This window comes from Paramisgurnus dabryanus, chromosome 2 (assembly GCF_030506205.2).
Source record: "Paramisgurnus dabryanus chromosome 2, PD_genome_1.1, whole genome shotgun sequence".
In the NCBI taxonomy this organism is placed as follows: Eukaryota; Metazoa; Chordata; class Actinopteri; order Cypriniformes; family Cobitidae; genus Paramisgurnus; species Paramisgurnus dabryanus.
The window spans coordinates 4,608,661-4,631,414 of record NC_133338.1 but is presented as its reverse complement, the minus strand read 5'-3'; the positions used below and the strand labels follow the sequence as shown (position 1 = coordinate 4,631,414).

Sequence of the window (22,754 nt, the reverse complement as noted above, 5' to 3'; positions counted from 1 at the left end):
TTTAGCTAAGCTAGATGCCTTTAAGATTTCCAATCTGAGTTCTGAGGATTTGTCGCAGGCTCAGAAGGATGATACATGTCTTGGAGAGATTTGGAAAGCTTTGAAAGGAGGAGATCAGACTATGGTCCAAAAAGAAGCTCATAAGGACATCCCTTTGATCTTAAGAGAGTGGGGGCGTTTAGTATTGGAAAATGGATTGATGTATCGGTGCACTCAAGTCCAAGGTCGACCTCGTCGTAAGCAGTTGTGTCTCCCAGAAAAGTTCCATGACGATGTTCTCAAATCCCTTCATGATGATTCTGGACATTTAGGGTTTGACAAGACTTACGGGTTTGTGAAAGAGAGGTTTTATTGGCCCAGGATGAAGGCCTGTGTGGAGAAATATTGTCAGACGTGTGCCAGATGCGTTCAAAGGAAGACTTTGCCAAAGGTAGCTGCGCCTTTGTCACATCTGTCTAGTTCTGGGCCAATGGATCTTGTATGTATGGATTTTCTATCCATAGAACCGGACTCAAGAAACATCTGTAATGTCCTTGTTATCACTGATCACTACACCCGGTATGCACAGGCATTCCCAACTAAGGACCAGAAGGCGTCCACTGTTGCAAAAGTCCTCTGGGAGAGATATTTTGTTCACTATGGATTACCTAAACGTATGCACTCCGACCAGGGACGGGATTTTGAGAGCAAGCTTATCCATGAGTTGTTTGATCTTTTAGGAGTGGAAAAATCCCGTACAACACCGTACCATCCCCAGGGTGATCCGCAACCTGAACGGTTCAACCGAACACTCTTGGACATGTTGGGGACCTTGGATGTGAGGCAGAAAACACATTGGAGCCGGCACATTGGACATCTTGTGCATGTGTATAATTGTAGCCTAAACGAAGCCACAGGATACTCTCCCTACTTTCTTATGTTTGGAAGAGAGGCTAGATTGCCGATCGACCTGAGCTTTGGTGTGTCAAGTGATGGTACGTCTACAAAGTCTTACAGGCGTTTTGTGAAGATCATGCAACAAGAGCTTAAGTCCGCTTATGAGCTAGCCGAGGAAAGTGCTGGAAAGAAAAATGCAGGAAACAAGAGAAGATATGATCAGAGATTGCATTATTGTCACTTGGTACCTGGCGATCGAGTTCTGATCAGAAATCTTGGCCTGCAAGGGAAACACAAGTTGGCTGATCGATGGAGTACTGAGCTTTACATTGTACAGAGCCAAATGCCTCACTTACCTGTGTTCCGTCTAAAGCCTGAGAGTGGAAATGGACCTGTCAAAATTTTGCATAGGAATCACATTCTTCCTATTGGACAAGAGTTGAGACAGCGGCAAGTTCCTGACAGTGTATTGACACCCAAGAGGAGGACTCTGAGACGACGAAAGAATGCAGAACACGATCAAATTCCAGGACAGGAATTGAAGGATGCTCCGGAAATACAAGAGGCAGAAAGAGTTGATCTAAATGATAATGAGAGTTCTGACAGTGAGACTGAAATGTACAGAGTGTGTTTTCCAAAACCTCAAGCCCGGCAGTTAACACCTGCAGAAATAGAAACAACTTCAGATTCAGTGGTTTTCAAACCTGTCCATGATAATGTGGAATGCTTTGATGAAGAGATTGGTGTTTTGCAAAGAGCAGAGACAGATGAATCTGTAGAATCAAGTTCAAGACTGCTATTAGAGAACATATCTGACAATTTGCTAAATGTGAACCAAGAAACAAATGCTGCCAGTTCTGTACAAGATCAGTTGTGTATAGATCAGAGTGAGGGACATAATACTATCTCTGATAATGTACTTGAAATGGGAAAAAGGCCTCAGAGAGACAAAGTTGTGCCTAAGAGGTTTACATATGATACTCTAGGTGTTCCAAAATGGGAGCCAGTGCATGCTCGAGCAAAAGTTGTGAATCCTGTTAGATATTGTTCTACAGTTTATTTGTTGATGAATGTTCCCTCCAAATTGAGTGCTTATACAGTCAAGTTAAAGTAAAGCCTGTAAATTGAAGCATTCAGTCATTATGGTTCAAAGGTGTATTTGTAATAGTCTTTTACTTGGTTACCTGAGTAAATGTGCCATCTATACGAAAATTGTAAGAGACTTTACTTGATACTGTGTGAGTGATAGTTTCTATGATGTACATTTCATCATTGTGCAAAAGCAAATATTTTCCCTTTTATTTTTCTTCGTTATGAGGACATAACGATTCTTGGTAAGGGGAGAATGTAGAACCCTGCACAAATGTGTATATTAAGTATTTTGGATTCATGTGAATAAGAAAGAAGAGAGTTGCATTATTGGTATGTAAGTTTAAAAAGGCTGATCTTGTGTTTTTTTTTTTATATATAATACCTGTACTTACCAGATTTGTAAAATGTATATATGTTGGGAAAAATATGCCATGATTATTGGATGGTGTTTTCAGTATAACCAATAAGAACTGTGTATTTTGACCTTTGGGAGTTGAAGGGGAGGGGCGAGAGAATTCAAGGAAGAGAGCGCCACGTTTTTTTGGGTGTGTGGGAAAGAGACGGAAACAAATGTGTTGAACGTGTCGTGAATAGAAATTGCTGCAGTTACGTTCATAGACATTACCGGTGGCAGCTGAAACTGTAGAGAGTTGACTGTAAGTTGCTTTATCGGAGAAACGAGTGAAACATCAGTTTTCTTTTGCTGCAAGAGATCGCTTGGAAAGAAAGCAGAGCGGCACTCACACACACACACCTGAATCACACGTGAGTTGCGAGACGAGAGACTTCGCACTAGGACTCCACGTGAGATTGTGCTGTTTGTGATCGTTATGTTTATTTGTTTATTAGCCTAAGATATAGAAATCGTTCCGGAAGAATAATACTCGCGTTTATTTTCTTACGCCTAGTATTATAGTTAAGGAGTATTTGTTTGCAACCCGGAAGACTATACACGCGTGTTTATTTCATTATTGCACTGAATATAGTACAGGTTAGTGTGCCTAAGAGCTACCGTGAATGCTTGTGGTTTTAACAACACGGAGAGATCGTCAACAAGTTCTGGGTGGATCTTCGCGGATTCATCTGTCCATCTCGGAGAGGAAGGAGTTAATCGGAGTGCATTCAACGGAATCGTAGGATGTTTCCCGGATACTGTTGTCATCTCGCGTGCAAGTGATGAGTATTGATTTCCATTTTGCAAGTGTTTCTCTTGTGCATTGAAAGAGCTCCAACTAGCGCGCCAACTGTGTACTGAAAATCCCAGCTGGGTAATTTGAAATTTGCTTAAAGGTTCGGTTGTTGTTTTGTTGTGGTATTGTGATTGTTGTGGTTTATCTGTTAATCTGATCTGTTAATCCACATATTTTTTGGGTTACTAAAAGAAAGAAAGAAAGAAGGAAACAAGAAATCACACAATCAAAAGAGTTGGAGAAATAAATAAATGTTTATTTGATTTATATATATATATATTTCTTTGAGTTTTTTCTTCTCTGAGATTTGTTATTTTCAATTTAAGGGTGACAGAATAATATACTGTATATTACCAAATAGAAAACATAAATCTGACACAATTAAGTGAAGGTCTGAGATCTGGGTTTTGTGTTTTAAAGTTAAAGTTTAACATTAGGAAATTGTGGCCTAACTAAAGTGGTTTTGAGTACTTACCAGGTGGGAGGGCTACATTTTGTGGGGGCTCGTCCAAGGGATCACTCAGATTATTCAGATTTTGTTTTCAGAAATTGTGACCCTGTATGTTCTAAAAAATTTTTTACATAGAATTCTTGAAAAAAACAATGTCTAAACAAAGTTAATGATTAACAGCATTGCCTGTTTTTTGTTTGTTTGTTGATCAAATATTGTTAATGACACACAAGTGAGACAAAATGGATGTTAATAAGATTGTTGCATGGTGCACAGAGAAATATGTTGAGCTTGACAGAGTTCTTATTCTGAACAATGTTCCTGCAGATTGTGATGACAAAACAGTCTATAGGGTGCTTGATGCTGTACTGGGAATTGGAAAATGCAAAGTGAGGGATCAGCTTTTGGATAAGACTAAGCAACACAAGTCTGTTTTGGTAGAAACAGCTGATATTGTTTCCAAGACGTCTATCCCTGCAGAGCTTGGAGGCCCTGAAGTAGGCTCCTGGTACACACAAGTTGTTCATGTTGCTGCTGAGGCACCCAAACAGAACAGAGAAGATGAGTTTCAGTTTAAGCTGATGTCTTTTCTCCAAAAAGAGGGTAAATCACTAGCTGACATTCCAAGTTCTGTTCCCTCTGCACCTGATCTTAACACTAAGCTCGTTGATGCAATAAACTCTCTTGTTCAAACATGTCACGTGGCTTCATCTGAGGAGAGAGTCGCATATAGAAAGTTGCGTCCTTTCTCAGGGTCTATCCCAACTCCTCCTGGAGAAGATGAATATGAGGTTTGGGTAGAGCAGACTACCCACATTTTGGAAGAATGGCAGTGCATTGAGCATGTGAAGAAACAAAGGCTAGTGGAGTGTCTAAGAGGTCCTGCTGCGGACATTGTAAGATTTGAGAAAACTGGTAACCCATTTGCTACATTCAGTGACTATCTTAGTGCACTAGAATCTGCGTTTGGCACTACTGAGGATGCTGCAGATTTGATGTTAAAGTTTCGCAGCACTTACCAGAACGAAGGAGAGAAGCTCTCGGCCTACATACTGAGATTGGACAGGATGTTGCATAGTATGCTGAGGAAGAAAGGCATTGAATATTCTGACATGAATCACCTTCGAATGCAACAAATAGTCAGAGGTGCCCTTTCCAGTGATCTAGTTGCTATGCGCTTGAGAATGACTCACAAGTTGTCTCCACCTCCCCCTTTTAACAAGTTAATGAAAGAGGTGAGAGAGGAAGAAACTCTTTTACAAGAGAGGAATTCAGCACAGTCCAATGCAGCTGTCTCTGTGGTGTCCCTTTCGAGAGATGGGTCGTCTGTTAACACTAACTTGGGTGAGTCAGAAGTAGAAAAGCTGAAGAAAGAGATAAGGGGACTTAAAAATGAAGTGTCTCGTCTGACCGCTGCTGTAAAAGAACCTATAACCCAAGATCATCCTGCTGTGCACAGTCTACCTGCGGCTGCAGAGAGCACAATTTCTAGACCAGTGAACAAAGCTAATATCTTCTGTTACAGATGCGGAGAAGATGGGCATATGAAGCGTGATTGTACAGGCGAGGAAAATCTCAGGAAAGTGAACCAACGACTCATAAAAATGAGACAGCCATCGGGAAACTTTTCCGGGGCTCGGTAAAGGAACGGACCGAAGCTCCGGGAGGAACACGTTCCACCAAGTGCAAGAGAGTCAAAGTAAAGCCAGCAGTTCTGCCTAGTGGGCTAGTGGGACCTAGCTCTATTTTTCCTATTAAAGTGGAAGGGGTCTCTGCTAAGGCTTTGTTAGACAGTGGATCGCAGGTAACTCTGCTATACAGATCTTTCTATGAGAAACACTTAAAGCATCTGCCTTTGACGCCCATAGAAAATTTGGAGCTATGGGGACTGAGCACACAGCGATACCCATATGATGGCTGTATGTCTTTGAGGCTGGAGTTTCCAGGGTCTGTGGCAGGAGTGTCAGAATCCATAGATGCACTTGTGTTGGTCTGTCCCGATCCTGTCAAAAACGGAGATGTTAACATTCTAGTGGGAACAAACACTTCAATGGTAAAGAGGCTGGTAGAAGTATGCAGAGACAAGGTTGGAAATGATTTCCTTCACACTTTGACTGTTCACCCTGAGATCAGAAACGCTTATGAACGAGTAATTGCACGTGAAAAGTGTGATGATGATGATGACCGCAGGGGGACTGTTTGGTATCTTCGTCCAAAACCAGTGAAATTGCCTCCAGGGGAAAGTGCTAGGGTTTATGGGACCCTGAAATATCCTAAGGGTCTGTTCGATAAAGCCATGTTAGTAGATAAGCCTGAGGAAGTTCGATTTCCTGATGAGCTGCTAGTAACGGCTGAAGTGCAGTCTGCCACCGTTGTCCAGTCACACAGGATTGGAGTTACAGTCAGAAATGTCTCTTCTCACCCAGTGATGATTACAAGAGGAATGCCAATTGCTCATGTGTTTCCAGTAGATGTGGTGTCTACAGCCTCCAAGTCACAAGAGAACAGAGGACAGGATGGATTGAATCAGTATTCCTTTTCCTTTGGAGATTCCCCTCTGACTGAAGAATGGAAACAGCGGCTGACTAAAAAGATGTTGGAGAGGAAAGCTGTTTTTTCTTGTGATGAATTTGATGTGGGATGTTCGAAAAGTACACAACATCACATTCGACTGACTGAAGATAAGCCTTTTCGAGAGCGATCACGACGGCTTCCTCCAGCTGATTTGGAAGATGTCAGGCAACATCTGGAGAAGTTGAAAGAGGCAGGGGTCATAACCGAGTCCAGGAGTCCCTATGCATCTCCGATTGTTGTCGTCCGTAAAAAGAATGGTCAGATTAGGATGTGTGTGGATTATAGAACTTTGAATCGGCGTACAGTACCCGACCAATATACCGTTCCACGAATAGAAGATGCCTTGGCTTGCCTGAATGGGAGCAAGTGGTTCAGTGTATTGGACCTTAGGAGCGGGTACTACCAGATTCCCATGAGTGAAGCTGACCAAGAAAAAACAGCTTTCATTTGCCCGGTGGGATTTTATCAGTTCCAGAGGATGCCACAGGGAATTTCTGGAGCTCCGTCGACTTTTCAAAGAGTCATGGAAAAGACGGTAGGCGACATGAATCTCCTAGAGGTGTTGGTTTACTTGGACGACCTCATTGTGTTTGGAAGGACTTTAGAGGAACATGAGGAGAGGTTAATGAAGGTGTTGGACCGGTTACAGAGTGAAGGATTAAAGCTTTCTTTGGACAAGTGTACCTTTTGTCAGACTTCTGTCAGCTATGTCGGACACATTGTGTCTCAAGATGGTGTTTCCACAGATCCCGCAAAGATCGAAGCTGTGAAAACTTGGCCTCGACCGCAGAATGTGTCAGAGCTCCGTTCGTTTTTGGGTTTCTGTGGATATTACAGAAGATTTGTAAAAGACTATTCAAAGGTGTCCTACCCTCTAAATCAGCTGTTGCAAGGTTGCTTGCCTGTAGTCAGCTTGAAGAAGATAAAAGCAGGATCCTGCCCAGAACGAGTGGTGTACAAAGCCTCGGATCCATTTGGTAACAGATGGACTGACACCTGTGAAACAGCATTCAATGAGTTAAAGGTGAGACTTACACAAGCTCCTCTGTTGGTTTTCGCCAATCCTCAGCTCCCGTACGTCCTACATGTTGATGCCTGTTGTGAAGGTTTGGGTGGCGTCCTGTACCAAGATCAAGGACAAGGGTTAAGGCCTGTGGCTTTTGTCAGCCGAAGTTTAACACCTTCTGAGAAGAACTACCCAGTCCATAAACTTGAGTTCTTGGCATTAAAGTGGGCAGTTGTTGACAAGCTACATGATTATTTGTATGGAGCTAAATTTGAGGTTCAAACTGACAACAATCCACTCACCTACATCTTGACAACGGCTAAGCTAGATGCAGTGGGACATCGGTGGTTGGCGGCCCTCTCAGCATATGATTTCAGTCTCAAGTACAGGCCTGGCAGACAAAATGTTGATGCTGACGCATTGTCTCGGCGGCCCCATAGGCGAGTGAAGGAGCAGGAGTGGACGAATATCCCATCCTCTGGTGTGAGATCTTTGTGTCAGCTATCAGGAGCAGACCAGTCAAATGGTTTTGCAAGTGCCAATAGGATTGTTGCTTCTCTAGGAGGGTCTCCTAAGGCAGTTCCCAGAGCCTACTGTAATTTAGCTAAGCTAGATGCCTTTAAGATTTCCAATCTGAGTTCTGAGGATTTGTCGCAGGCTCAGAAGGATGATACATGTCTTGGAGAGATTTGGAAAGCTTTGAAAGGAGGAGATCAGACTATGGTCCAAAAAGAAGCTCATAAGGACATCCCTTTGATCTTAAGAGAGTGGGGGCGTTTAGTATTGGAAAATGGATTGATGTATCGGTGCACTCAAGTCCAAGGTCGACCTCGTCGTAAGCAGTTGTGTCTCCCAGAAAAGTTCCATGACGATGTTCTCAAATCCCTTCATGATGATTCTGGACATTTAGGGTTTGACAAGACTTACGGGTTTGTGAAAGAGAGGTTTTATTGGCCCAGGATGAAGGCCTGTGTGGAGAAATATTGTCAGACGTGTGCCAGATGCGTTCAAAGGAAGACTTTGCCAAAGGTAGCTGCGCCTTTGTCACATCTGTCTAGTTCTGGGCCAATGGATCTTGTATGTATGGATTTTCTATCCATAGAACCGGACTCAAGAAACATCTGTAATGTCCTTGTTATCACTGATCACTACACCCGGTATGCACAGGCATTCCCAACTAAGGACCAGAAGGCGTCCACTGTTGCAAAAGTCCTCTGGGAGAGATATTTTGTTCACTATGGATTACCTAAACGTATGCACTCCGACCAGGGACGGGATTTTGAGAGCAAGCTTATCCATGAGTTGTTTGATCTTTTAGGAGTGGAAAAATCCCGTACAACACCGTACCATCCCCAGGGTGATCCGCAACCTGAACGGTTCAACCGAACACTCTTGGACATGTTGGGGACCTTGGATGTGAGGCAGAAAACACATTGGAGCCGGCACATTGGACATCTTGTGCATGTGTATAATTGTAGCCTAAACGAAGCCACAGGATACTCTCCCTACTTTCTTATGTTTGGAAGAGAGGCTAGATTGCCGATCGACCTGAGCTTTGGTGTGTCAAGTGATGGTACGTCTACAAAGTCTTACAGGCGTTTTGTGAAGATCATGCAACAAGAGCTTAAGTCCGCTTATGAGCTAGCCGAGGAAAGTGCTGGAAAGAAAAATGCAGGAAACAAGAGAAGATATGATCAGAGATTGCATTATTGTCACTTGGTACCTGGCGATCGAGTTCTGATCAGAAATCTTGGCCTGCAAGGGAAACACAAGTTGGCTGATCGATGGAGTACTGAGCTTTACATTGTACAGAGCCAAATGCCTCACTTACCTGTGTTCCGTCTAAAGCCTGAGAGTGGAAATGGACCTGTCAAAATTTTGCATAGGAATCACATTCTTCCTATTGGACAAGAGTTGAGACAGCGGCAAGTTCCTGACAGTGTATTGACACCCAAGAGGAGGACTCTGAGACGACGAAAGAATGCAGAACACGATCAAATTCCAGGACAGGAATTGAAGGATGCTCCGGAAATACAAGAGGCAGAAAGAGTTGATCTAAATGATAATGAGAGTTCTGACAGTGAGACTGAAATGTACAGAGTGTGTTTTCCAAAACCTCAAGCCCGGCAGTTAACACCTGCAGAAATAGAAACAACTTCAGATTCAGTGGTTTTCGAACCTGTCCATGATAATGTGGAATGCTTTGATGAAGAGATTGGTGTTTTGCAAAGAGCAGAGACAGATGAATCTGTAGAATCAAGTTCAAGACTGCTATTAGAGAACATATCTGACAATTTGCTAAATGTGAACCAAGAAACAAATGCTGCCAGTTCTGTACAAGATCAGTTGTGTATAGATCAGAGTGAGGGACATAATACTATCTCTGATAATGTACTTGAAATGGGAAAAAGGCCTCAGAGAGACAAAGTTGTGCCTAAGAGGTTTACATATGATACTCTAGGTGTTCCAAAATGGGAGCCAGTGCATGCTCGAGCAAAAGTTGTGAATCCTGTTAGATATTGTTCTACAGTTTATTTGTTGATGAATGTTCCCTCCAAATTGAGTGCTTATACAGTCAAGTTAAAGTAAAGCCTGTAAATTGAAGCATTCAGTCATTATGGTTCAAAGGTGTATTTGTAATAGTCTTTTACTTGGTTACCTGAGTAAATGTGCCATCTATACGAAAATTGTAAGAGACTTTACTTGATACTGTGTGAGTGATAGTTTCTATGATGTACATTTCATCATTGTGCAAAAGCAAATATTTTCCCTTTTATTTTTCTTCGTTATGAGGACATAACGATTCTTGGTAAGGGGAGAATGTAGAACCCTGCACAAATGTGTATATTAAGTATTTTGGATTCATGTGAATAAGAAAGAAGAGAGTTGCATTATTGGTATGTAAGTTTAAAAAGGCTGATCTTGTGTTTTTTTTTTTATATATAATACCTGTACTTACCAGATTTGTAAAATGTATATATGTTGGGAAAAATATGCCATGATTATTGGATGGTGTTTTCAGTATAACCAATAAGAACTGTGTATTTTGACCTTTGGGAGTTGAAGGGGAGGGGCGAGAGAATTCAAGGAAGAGAGCGCCACGTTTTTTTGGGTGTGTGGGAAAGAGACGGAAACAAATGTGTTGAACGTGTCGTGAATAGAAATTGCTGCAGTTACGTTCATAGACATTACCGGTGGCAGCTGAAACTGTAGAGAGTTGACTGTAAGTTGCTTTATCGGAGAAACGAGTGAAACATCAGTTTTCTTTTGCTGCAAGAGATCGCTTGGAAAGAAAGCAGAGCGGCACTCACACACACACACCTGAATCACACGTGAGTTGCGAGACGAGAGACTTCGCACTAGGACTCCACGTGAGATTGTGCTGTTTGTGATCGTTATGTTTATTTGTTTATTAGCCTAAGATATAGAAATCGTTCCGGAAGAATAATACTCGCGTTTATTTTCTTACGCCTAGTATTATAGTTAAGGAGTATTTGTTTGCAACCCGGAAGACTATACACGCGTGTTTATTTCATTATTGCACTGAATATAGTACAGGTTAGTGTGCCTAAGAGCTACCGTGAATGCTTGTGGTTTTAACAACACGGAGAGATCGTCAACAAGTTCTGGGTGGATCTTCGCGGATTCATCTGTCCATCTCGGAGAGGAAGGAGTTAATCGGAGTGCATTCAACGGAATCGTAGGATGTTTCCCGGATACTGTTGTCATCTCGCGTGCAAGTGATGAGTATTGATTTCCATTTTGCAAGTGTTTCTCTTGTGCATTGAAAGAGCTCCAACTAGCGCGCCAACTGTGTACTGAAAATCCCAGCTGGGTAATTTGAAATTTGCTTAAAGGTTCGGTTGTTGTTTTGTTGTGGTATTGTGATTGTTGTGGTTTATCTGTTAATCTGATCTGTTAATCCACATATTTTTTGGGTTACTAAAAGAAAGAAAGAAAGAAGGAAACAAGAAATCACACAATCAAAAGAGTTGGAGAAATAAATAAATGTTTATTTGATTTATATATATATATTTCTTTGAGTTTTTTCTTCTCTGAGATTTGTTATTTTCAATTTAAGGGTGACAGAATAATATACTGTATATTACCAAATAGAAAACATAAATCTGACACAATTAAGTGAAGGTCTGAGATCTGGGTTTTGTGTTTTAAAGTTAAAGTTTAACATTAGGAAATTGTGGCCTAACTAAAGTGGTTTTGAGTACTTACCAGGTGGGAGGGCTACAAGCAAATAATTTTAAACAACATTTACAATGTAATAGTTATTTTTTAATATAAATAAACAAATGTTATATCATGACCATGCTGTTGGATTTATGGCATTCAAGCTCATACATTTAAAGCCATAAGTGACTTTGTGTTCTGTTTTGGCGGTTGCCCACGATTTTCTAACGTTTCTTATTTTTCAAATCCTCACAATCTCACCTTTTAATTTTGTAGGTTTATTTTCTTGTCATTTATTTTTAATCCTTGTTTTTGCATTTCTTACTGTGGTATGCTGGTGGGAAATAAAATATTTTGTTTTTGGCTTATTTATATACAAAAAGTAATGTCTGAAGAAATTGTGATGCTTGCTGTGGCAAAACTTGCGACGTTCTGTTTGCTAACATGAGTCAAAAGAGCACACACACGTTCTGATTCAGAGATAGGTCCTGCTTAATGGTTGCTAGGGTATTCTGTTTGGTTTCTAGGGTGTTGCTATGCAGTTGCTAGGGTACCCGAGATGATTGCTAGGCTGTTGCTTTGCAGTTGCTATGCGGTTGCAAGGGCGTTGCTGTGCAGTTGCTAAGGTACCCGAGGTAGTTGCTAGGGAGTGAATTTACTTCCATCAATGATTACATTCCAAGCATGAAGGAAACAAGGTCACCCACATGTCTCTTTTGAAACAGAGATATAGGCCTTGCTAACTGGTTGCTAGAGTACTTTGTTTGGTTGCTAGAGAGATAATTGACATCCAACAATGATAATGCTTAGTGATACAAGCCAACCCCCATCTCTATGATGTATAATAATAGTTAAAGGAATATTTTATTTTCTTAAAAGAAAAATCCAGATAATTTACTCACCACCATGCCAAAATGTTGATGTCTTTCTTTGTTCAGTCGAGAAGAAATTTTGTTTTTTGAGGAAAACATTGCAGGATTTTTCTCATTTTAATGGACTTTAATAGAGCCCAACATTTAATACTTAACTCAACACTTAATAGTTTTTTTCAACGGAGTTTCAAAGGACTCTAAACGATCTCAAACGAGGCATAAGGGTCTTATCTAGCAAAACGATTGTCATTTTTGACAATAAAAATAACAAATATACACTTTTAAAGCACAACGTCTTGTTTAAATCCGGTCGTGATGCGCCAACGTGACCCCACGCAATACGTCATGACGTCAAGAGGTCACAGAGGACGAACGCGAAAACTCCGCCCCAGTGTTTACAAGTGTGTTGAAAGAGGACCGTTCCTACGTTGTTGTATGTCAACTGATACTAATTAATGTCTTTGTGTCAGTTTATTGTTTACAATGGTCCGCAAATGTGCGTTTTATATATGTAACACGTGACCTCCCTATGTCACTACGCATTTACGTTAGGTCACGTTGGACCGGATTTAGACGAGAAGTTGTGCTTTAAAAGTGTATATTTGTTATTTTTATTGTCAATAATGAGACAATTATGCCTCGTTTGGGATCGTTTATAGTCCTTTGAAACTCAGTTGAAAAAAACTGTTAAGTGTTGAGTTAAGTATTAAATGTTGGGCTCTATTAACGTCCGTTAAAATGACAAAAATCCTGCAATGTTTTCCTCAAAAAACATAATTTCTTCTCGACTGAACAAAGAAAGACATCAACATTTTGGATGACATGGTCGTGAGTAAATTATCTGGATTTTTCTTTTAAGAAAATTGAATATTCCTTTAATGCAAGCACCACTAAGTCTACAATGTTTAAAATTATTACAGTTATGACAATATTTTTGTTGAGTTTATAATGTAATACATTTCTTATTATGTAATAATTTTAATGCATTATAAGCTCAATATTATTTTACATTTTAAAACATTACAATAATAATGTAATAATTATAACATTATGTGCAGTTATTACTTTATGAGTTGCTACAAGCATCATGTATAAAAAATATCCCAGGGCACAGTAGTTTAATTTTATTCAGTAGCTCAGATCACTGCAGACAGATTCATAATATAGTCATAACCTTTCTGGCAGATTGTCATTTGGCATCTCTGGACTGGCAATCCACCCGTTTTGTCTCAGCCTTTTCCTCGGGCCTGTACATAGTCGACAAGCTAATGATCCAATTATCTGTCAGTCTCAAATTCTACGTGTTTCTGCACCTTCAGATTCTGCCAATCACAGAATTATTATCATTCATGACTTTTATACACCAACCTCTTTTTTTCTAAACAACTAACCCTAAGTCTCATACTTCAGACTAAATCAAACCTTTAACGGTGTTAATTTTTGAAACAAAGCTATAGTGGGTTTTAACACCATATAATGGAGAAAGAAATCCTTTACACTGAGCGACGCTAAAGATATTTTACTCAAGAAACGTCACATCTATTGCTTTGAATGGGAGAGATCACACCTGTAAAATGGCCGTTCTACCAAAGGAAGTCCAGCCTTACAGTAAAAGAGCCAATCGTCAACGGTTAAATGCATTCTAAGCGAATCTGCGAGACGTTCGTTTTTGTTGAAGTTTGAATTGTTTTCAAACAGACGGAGTGTAGCTAACTCCTCCCCCTCCCTTCCGTGCTTTCATGAATGCGCCCAACCCCCATCCCCAAATCCTTTTTGTTGTTTATTGGCTGGAACACTTTGTTTTGTTTTGTGGTGCTAGGTTTGGCCCCTATGTTGATATTGCCGTTTGTGAAGCCTGGGCTGTCTACAGAGATCGCGTTTTTTTACAGTTTGATCAGCGGACAGGTAGCAAGCAGATAGTGAGGAGATGTTTGCTGTATGTAACAAAAAATGTTTATGGTCTAAAACGCGTCAATTCGCTTAGAGCGCCTTTAAAGAATTAGTACATCCTTTGGGGGAACCGTACGTTAGGGGCTCTGTACAGACTCGACTGTTCTTTGCGACAGTCCCTGACGATTGTTTGCGCATGTGAAGTATCTAGACAGATCTCCCAAACATAGGGCGCAGTGACACGACTTCCTTAAAAAGACTTTGGTGACACGTTGCATATTTGCATGCAACAAAACAGGGTTGTTCCAAGAAAAGTCAGTACAGTTTGACATATTTTGTTGATCTTTTTTTCTTACAGTAAGATCAGGTAAATGTCATGTTTTTAAAAATGTTTTCATGCTACAGTACGTTAGTGTAATTAAATAGTAGTTTATAACATTATTTTCTGATATATCAAAAGAAATGCACAGGATTATACCACCAATGCGGTAATAAAACGAGTGTACCATATTCATGAAAAGTGCCATGTACTGTCACAGAGAGGTTTGGGAATAATTTATGAAGACTCCAGAAGATTCATGCGCAACAAAAGCTCATTAACCTCAACATGGACAGATTCAAACAACCCAAAGGTCTGAATAAATGGCAGCTTGGCATCGCCTTCTGTCCAGTTAACATGACCAAGATAACATTACAGTGAAATGACAGGGGACATTATGCAAATGCTATATTCCCATAACCGTGACCTGTCATCTCTCCATATAATTGCTGATTTATTCTGTGTCGAATTTGAATCAAATTATTTTATTAAAGGGAATTACTACATGAAACTGGTTAAATCACTTTTTTATTGGGGAAAGCTGAAATATTAAAGGGGAGATCAGTGACCATTTGGGTTAATGATTACTTACGTCTTGATTTTTATCATGTAGTCTTTCTACAACATGCTTTTTATTTTTCATGTCCGTCTATGAAAACTCACGACCTGTTATAGTTACATGTACTGACCTAGGACTAAATAATATACCAGACTGAAGGATATTGATGCTCCCGTTTTCGTGCATACTTCTTGAAACAAAGACCAAAAATAACATGGTTGCAGTTTACAAACCTTTTGTATTACACAAAGCCAGAGTCTCTTTAATTATAGACACTTTAGCGATTTCGTTTTACCCAGAAATCAATACAACAAATGCAAGTTAGCATCATGACTGACTGCATCGTTGTGAAGTAACTGGAGATTTGTCGGCATATTCTTTTTAGTTTTAGTAAAAAGTTTTAGTAGGGTGACCATACGTGCCATTTTCCCTGGTCGCATTTGTGAACTGCATTTGTCATCGAGGTACTCACATTTCAGTTAAAAAGATTATAAAGTTACGATTTATTTCTCTTAAGACATAAAATCATTGTAGTTTTATTCTTACTTGAAAAACGGTTGCTTTTCTGAAATAGAACCTAAAATATTAAACCTTGATGATGTATGCGGTTGACAAAATGCGACTTCCGGAGGACGGAGCCGGAATCCTGGCCAGGATGTGTACAGAAAAAGTGGCACATGTGATCACCCTAGTTTTAACCTGTGGTAGATATACAATTTGACCCTTTGTGAATATGTAGACAGCTGTTGTGGTTGTAATTGTTTGAGTTATCAGCTGATCGTTTTAGTGTTTAAAAGATTACTCCACTTTCCTAAGAAAATGTCCTGATAATTTTATCCCCCATGTGATCGAAGATGTTTATGTCATTCTTTCTTCAGTCGAAAATACGTTTTTTTTTTAGAAAAACATTCCAGGATTTTTCTCTGTATAGTGTAAGGAACACAGTGGTATTAAAGGTCCAAATTGCAGTTTCAGTGCAGCTTCAAAGGCTTAAGGATCTTATCTAGCAAAATATTTCCATAAAAAAGTGTTATTTTTAACCACAACGTCTCGTCTTGCACTGGCCCTGTGATGCACAACCTTGTGTATTACGTAGTTACGTCAAAAGGTCAAGGAAGGTATGCAAAACTACTGCCCCACTGTTTGCAAGTCTGTAGAAGGAGAACCGTTCAGTTGTTGTTGTGGAATGACATTAATGTCTTTGTGTCAGTATGGTAATTGTAGTTAAGGGCCTTGTGGACTAATGGATAAGGCGCCTGGTTTTGAACCAGAAAATTGTATGTTTGAGTCCCAGTTTTAACAGGTAGCATCAATGAGTGTGTTAACATGCACAATATGGGCACAGACTTTTATAATGGGGCTTGTGGCAGTGATCAGAATCAACCAATCACATTTAGACTTAAGTTAAATATAAATTAGTACATACCCGCCATCAATTACTGTAAAATAACAGAGCATGCATGCATTCATTCATATGTTAAAAACTGTGATGATGTGAACAGTTGCATAACACAGATGTAGTCAAGAATGCTAGTGTCTCTAAACAAGTATGTAGTCAATAGGTGATGGTTTTGTGTCAGTTTTGTGGGTAAAAGTATGTAAAGATTTGTCCCTTGTTTTAACCAACACTGCAGCATGGCCATTTTGTATCTTAAGGAATTTATGGCCACACTACCTTAGGACTTTGGATGAGAGTAATGGGGGTTTGTCAGCAGTAGGCTCATTTGAGATTAACAAATGCTCCCGTTTTCTTGGATACTTCTTGAAACAAAGACCAAAAATAACATGGTTGCAGTTTACAAACCTTTTGTACTACACAAAGCCAGAGTCTCTTTAATAACAGACACTTTAGCGATTTCGTTTTACCCAGAAATCGATACCACAAATGCAAGTTGGCATCATGACAGACTGCTTGGTGTGAGCGCAATCGCGCCTGAGCGCGATTCAAAAGGTGAAGACGTCAGTTGCGCGACCACTCACCTTCATCTGCCTCCGTAAAAACCTTTTGATGCGCGCAGCAGGGTTACGTGAATGTTCGAGCTGCACACGTGACAGATCAACTAAGCAATATGATAACATGTGAGAGGGCTGTCTGTAATCGCGCACCAAACGACTCCGAATGAAAAACACAGACTTATCATTATGGTGGGTTCCAGTGTTAAGAGAGAGCTTTACTTCCTGCTTTTTTCAAAACAATCGCATCTTGATGACGAAAGCGTGCCCGGACTCGGATCGATAAGAAGAACAGTGTGAGTGCGTGCATCTGGGGGAGTAGGGAGGGGTGACAATCGCGCTGGGGCATGGTTTGGTTTGGATAATGTGAGTGCGCCCTAAGACTGCCCCTTCACTTTTAACATATGGGTGTTGTCCCCATTTTATCTTGTTAAAACTGCGACCCTGGCAGGGCTCAAACCGGCAACCTCTGATCCGGAGTCAGAGGCCAACATATTAGATGAAACACATACTAACAGAATTCACTAATTCCAAGGACTGTGGAAAGTGGTTTGGTTAGTGATATTTACGTTCCATACGGTCAAGTTAGCACTCTGATGTTGGCAACGTCTTCCACTAGCCTGGCTGGGCAGTACTGCAATGAAGAAGTAGTCAGGTTCCGTTCAACAGCCTTGAACATGAAGCGCTGTGGGATGCTGATCTTCTGGAGCACCAAGAGGGTCCTAGCATGTGGAACGTCCATATGTGGCCTTGAAGCTTTTGTAGAAGGTTTTTAACAATCTAAAACACACAAATGAAGGTACCTTGAGAAAAGTTTTTTCTCCTAAGTTTGCTTCAGATGACAATTATTACCATTCTGGACAAGACAATGAGAACACAGTGTGGTCCATTTAGTCACTGAGCATGAGGCCGCAGACTCTGAACTTGCCGTTGATGTTATTGCCTCTATCAGTGAGACCCAGAACGATAGCTTCTCTGTTACAATCTCTCAGGGGAAATTCAGAACGATGATCTTGGGGTGTTAAGGGCGATTTATAGTCGTGCGTAGGTGCTACGCCGTAGCTACGGCGTAGGCTATCCGTAGCCTGTGCGTAGCTCTGCGTAGCCTGACGCGCACCTCACAAAATTCCTAACAGCGCGTCGGACCTACGCGGACCGCAAGCTCTGTGATTGGTCCACCAGAACCCCTCCCGTCAGGTAAAAAAAACTGCGTCATAGGTATTTCCGGTTGAGACGGTGAAAACAAAGATGAGCCAAGTCGAGGAGTGATTTAACTAAAACTGCAACATAAGTCGCTGTTTATTTACTTACATCATTGCTGGTCTTTTCAAATTACACACAACAAGTTGCTATTTTTTCTTCGTTTGTGGGTTAACTTGCTTAGCTTCTTCTTCTGTGACGACTTCTGCTGCTACTGTGGTTACACGCGTGATTACTGCCAACCAGCGGTTTCGCGTGTCTTTGCACGTCGACGCGGACGGCGACGCACAAGTATAAATGAAAACCGACGCGGAACCTACGCCGTCGCTGCTACGCCGTAGGACCTACGCACGAGTATAAATCGCCCTTTACTGTCTCTCAGGGAGCTTCAGAACTTGGTTGATCTGTCATTGTCCCCTACATCAAAGGCAGGAGACTCAGAACAATAGGTGAACTGTTATTGTCTCTCTCCGGGGGAAGACTCAGAACATGGAATGATACGTTTCCTAGTACTTAAACTGGAAACATTGCTATGCTGATGACATGCGACTCCATTTCTCATTCCAACAAGATGATCCCACGGTTTCCGCTCGCATCGTATCTCAGAATCAAATATGTTGTTATCAGTTAATTAAGCACAGTTTTTAGTAGAGCGGTGTCACAAGTGACAACATCCACCATGAATGCAAGAATGATGGGGTGCTATTAATTTCAAGCTGGGTCACATATCAGATTGTTGCTTGGAACATTGGTCACACAGTGGGGGATGTGAGCCAGAACCAATTCACCTGTTAAAACCACGACTCCGGCAGGACTCGAACCTGCAATCTTCTGATCCGAAGTCAGACGCCTTATCCATTAGGCCACGAGGCCAATATGTACAATCTCATTCGGTCTTTGGACAGATCATCTGCACTGCCACTTTCAGGAATATCAAGAGCTTCTGGAGGCGTATCACAACAATTCTTTACCTGTGTTAATAAGTCAGAATGTATGAAATTCAGTTAGACTGCCCCCTCACTTTTAACATATGGGTGTTGTTACCATTTTATCTTGTTAAAACTGTGACCCTGGCAGGACTCAAACCGGCAACCTTCTGATAAAGAGTCAGAGGCCAACATATTAGATGGAACACATACTAACAGAATTCACTAATTCCAAGGACTGTGGAAAGTGGTTTGGTTAGTGATATTTACGTTCCATACGGTCAAGTTAGCACTCTGATGTTGGCAAGGTCTTCCACTAGCATGGCTGGGCAGTAATGCAATGAGGAATTAGTCAGGTTCCGTTCAACAGCCTTGAACATGAAGCGCTGTGGGATGCTGATCTTCTGGAGCACCAAGAAGGTCCTAGCAATGTGGAACATCCAGATGTGGCCTTAAAGCTTTTGCAGAAGGTTTTTAACAATCTAGAACACACAAATGAAGGTACCTTGAGAAAAGTTTTTTCTCCTAAGTTTGCTTCAGATGACAATTATTACCATTCTGGACAAGAAACTGAGAACTCAGTGTGGTCCATTTAGTCACTGAGCATGAGGCCGCAGACTCTGAACTTGCCTTTGATGTTATTGCCTCTATCAGTGAGACCCAGAACGATGGCTTCTCTGTTACAATCTCTCAGGGGAAATTCAGAATGATGATCTTGGGGTGTTACTGTCTTTCAGGGAGCTTCAGAACTTGGTTGATCTGTCATTGTCCCCTACATCAAAGGCAGGAGACTCAGAACAATAGGTGAACTGTTATTGTCTCTCTCCGGGGGAAGACTCAGAACATGGAATGATACGTTTCCTAGTACTTAAGCTGGAAACATTGCGACTCCATTTCTCATTCAAACAAGATGATCCCACGGTTTCCGCTCGCATCGTATCTCAGAATCAAATATGTTGTTATCAGTTAATTAAGCACAGTTTTTAGTAGAGCGGTGTCACAAGTGACAACATCCACCATGAATGCAAGAATGATGGGGTGCTATTAATTTCAAGCTGGGTCACATATCAGATTGTCTCTTGGAACACTGGTCACACAGTGGGGGATGTGAGCCAGAACCAATTGACCTGTTAAAACAGCGACCCCGGCAGGACTCGAACCTGCAATCTTCTGATCCGAAGTCAGACACCTTATCCATTAGGCCACGAGGCCAATATGTACAATCTCATTCGGTCTCTGGAGAGATCATCTGCACTGCCACTTTCAGGAATATCAAGAGCTTCTGGAGGCGTATCACAACACTTCTTTAACTGCGTTAATAAGTCAGAATGTATGAAATTCAGTTAGACTGCCCCCTCACTTTTAACATATGGGTGTTGTTACCATTTTATCTTGTTAAAACTGTGACCCTGGCAGGACTCAAACCGGCAACCTTCTGATAAAGAGTCAGAGGCCAACATATTAGATGGAACACATACTAACAGAATTCACTAATTCCAAGGACTGTGGAAAGTGGTTTGGTTAGTGATATTTATGTTCCATACCGTCAAGTTAGCACTCTGATGTTGGCAAGGTCTTCCACTAGCATGGCTGGGCAGTAATGCAATGAGGAATTAGTCAGGTTCCGTTCAACAGCCTTGAACATGAAGCGCTGTGGGATGCTGATCTTCTGGAGCACCAAGAAGGTCCTAGCAATGTGGAACATCCAGATGTGGCCTTAAAGCTTTTGCAGAAGGTTTTTAACAATCTAGAACACACAAATGAAGGTACCTTGAGAAAAGTTTTTTCTCCTAAGTTTGCTTCAGATGACAATTATTGCCATTCTGGACAAGACAATGAGAACTCAGTGTGGTCCATTTAGTCACTGAGCATAAGGCCGCAGACTCTGAACTTGCCGTTGATGTTATTGCCTCTATCAGTGAGACCCAGAACGATGGCTTCTCTGTTACAATCTCTCAGGGGAAATTCAGAATGATGATCTTGGGGTGTTACTGTCTTTCAGGGAGCTTCAGAACTTGGTTGATCTGTCATATGTCCCCTACATCAAAGGCAGGAGACTCAGAACAATAGGTGAACTGTTATTGTCTCTCTCCGGGGGAAGACTCAGAACATGGAATGATACTGTTACGTTTCCTAGTACTTAAGCTGGAAACATTGCTATGCTGATGACATGCAACTCCATTTCTCATTCAAACAAGATGATCCCACGGTTTCCACTCGCATCGTATATCAGAATCAAATATTTTGTTATCAGTTAATTAAGCACAGTTTTTAGTAGAGCGGTGTCACAAGTAACAACATCCACCATGAATGCAAGAATGATGGGGTGCTATTAATTTCAAGCTGGGTCACATATCAGATTGTTGCTTGGAAGACTGGTCACACAGTGGGGGAGGTGAGCCAGAACCAATTGACCTGTTAAAACTGTGACCCTGGCAGGACTCGAACCTGCAATCTTCTGATCCGAAGTCAGACGCCTTATCCATTAGGCCACGAGGCCAACATGTTCATGTCTAATAGGTCTCTGGACACATCAGCTGTCAGACTTTTAACATACGGGTGCGGACAACATTTTAACCTGTTAAAACTACGACCCCGGCAGGACTCGAACCTGCAATCTTCTGATCCGAAGTCAGACGCCTTATCCATTAGGCCACGAGGCCACCATGTTCATGTCTAATAGGTCTCTGGACACATCAGCTGTCAGACTTTTAACATACGGGTGCGGACAACATTTTAACCTGTTAAAACTACGACCCCGGCAGGACTCGAACCTGCAATCTTCTGATCCGAAGTCAGACGCCTTATCCATTAGGCCACGAGGCCAACATTTTCATGTCTAATAGGTCTCTGGACACATCAGCTGTCAGACTTTTAACATACGGGTGCGGACAACATTTTAACCTGTTAAAACTACGACCCCGGCAGGACTCGAACCTGCAATCTTCTGATCCGAAGTCAGACGCCTTATCCGTTAGGCCACGAGGCCAACATGTTCATGTCTAATAGGTCTCTGGACACATCACCTGTCAGACTTTTAACATACGGGTGCGGACAACATTTTAACCTGTTAAAACTGCGACCCCGGCAGGACTCGAACCTGCAATCTTCTGATCCGAAGTCAGACACCTTATCCATTAGGCCACGAGGCCAAAATGTTCACGTTTAATAGGTCTCTGGACACATCAGCTGTCAGACTTTAACATACGGGTGCTGTCAACATTTTAACCTGTTAAAACCACGACCCTGGCAGGACTCGAACCTGCATTCTTCTGATCAGAAATCAGACACCTTATCCATTAAGCCAGCCAGTATGTACATGTGCAACATGTCTCTGTACAAAACATCTGCATTGCCAATTTCGGAACTATCAAGCGCTTCTGGAGTTGTATCATGAGACTTCTTTAACTGTGTTAATAAGTCAGAATGTATGAAATTAAGTTAGACTGCCCCCTCACTTTTAACATATGGGTGCTGTCACCATTTTGTTAAAACTGCGACCCTGGCAGGACTCAAACTGGCAACCTTCTGACTGAAGTCAGAGGCCAACATATTAAATGGAACGCATACTAACAGAATTCACTAATTCCAAGGACTGTGGAAGTGGTTTGGTTAGTGATATTTACGTTCCATACGGTCAAGTTAGCAATCTGATGTTGGC

General features: G+C 41.4%; 7 non-coding genes across 7 annotated transcripts; all 7 read right to left on the bottom strand.

Annotated features, from left to right (window-relative positions):
* Positions 1–18,967: 18,967 nt before the first annotated feature.
* Positions 18,968–19,040, bottom strand: trnar-ucg (transfer RNA arginine (anticodon UCG)). Its single transcript has one exon. It is a non-coding gene; the product is annotated as a tRNA-Arg (tRNA).
* A 1,192-nt stretch (positions 19,041–20,232) lies between these two features.
* trnar-ucg (transfer RNA arginine (anticodon UCG)) lies at positions 20,233–20,305 on the bottom strand. The gene has a single exon. It is a non-coding gene; the product is annotated as a tRNA-Arg (tRNA).
* A 1,215-nt stretch (positions 20,306–21,520) lies between these two features.
* On the bottom strand, positions 21,521–21,593 carry trnar-ucg (transfer RNA arginine (anticodon UCG)). The gene has a single exon. It is a non-coding gene; the product is annotated as a tRNA-Arg (tRNA).
* Positions 21,594–21,683: 90 nt separating this feature from the next.
* Positions 21,684–21,756, bottom strand: trnar-ucg (transfer RNA arginine (anticodon UCG)). The gene has a single exon. It is a non-coding gene; the product is annotated as a tRNA-Arg (tRNA).
* Positions 21,757–21,846: 90 nt separating this feature from the next.
* trnar-ucg (transfer RNA arginine (anticodon UCG)) lies at positions 21,847–21,919 on the bottom strand. Its single transcript has one exon. It is a non-coding gene; the product is annotated as a tRNA-Arg (tRNA).
* A 90-nt stretch (positions 21,920–22,009) lies between these two features.
* On the bottom strand, positions 22,010–22,082 carry trnar-ucg (transfer RNA arginine (anticodon UCG)). The gene has a single exon. It is a non-coding gene; the product is annotated as a tRNA-Arg (tRNA).
* Positions 22,083–22,172: 90 nt separating this feature from the next.
* Positions 22,173–22,245, bottom strand: trnar-ucg (transfer RNA arginine (anticodon UCG)). The gene has a single exon. It is a non-coding gene; the product is annotated as a tRNA-Arg (tRNA).
* Positions 22,246–22,754: the final 509 nt, after the last annotated feature.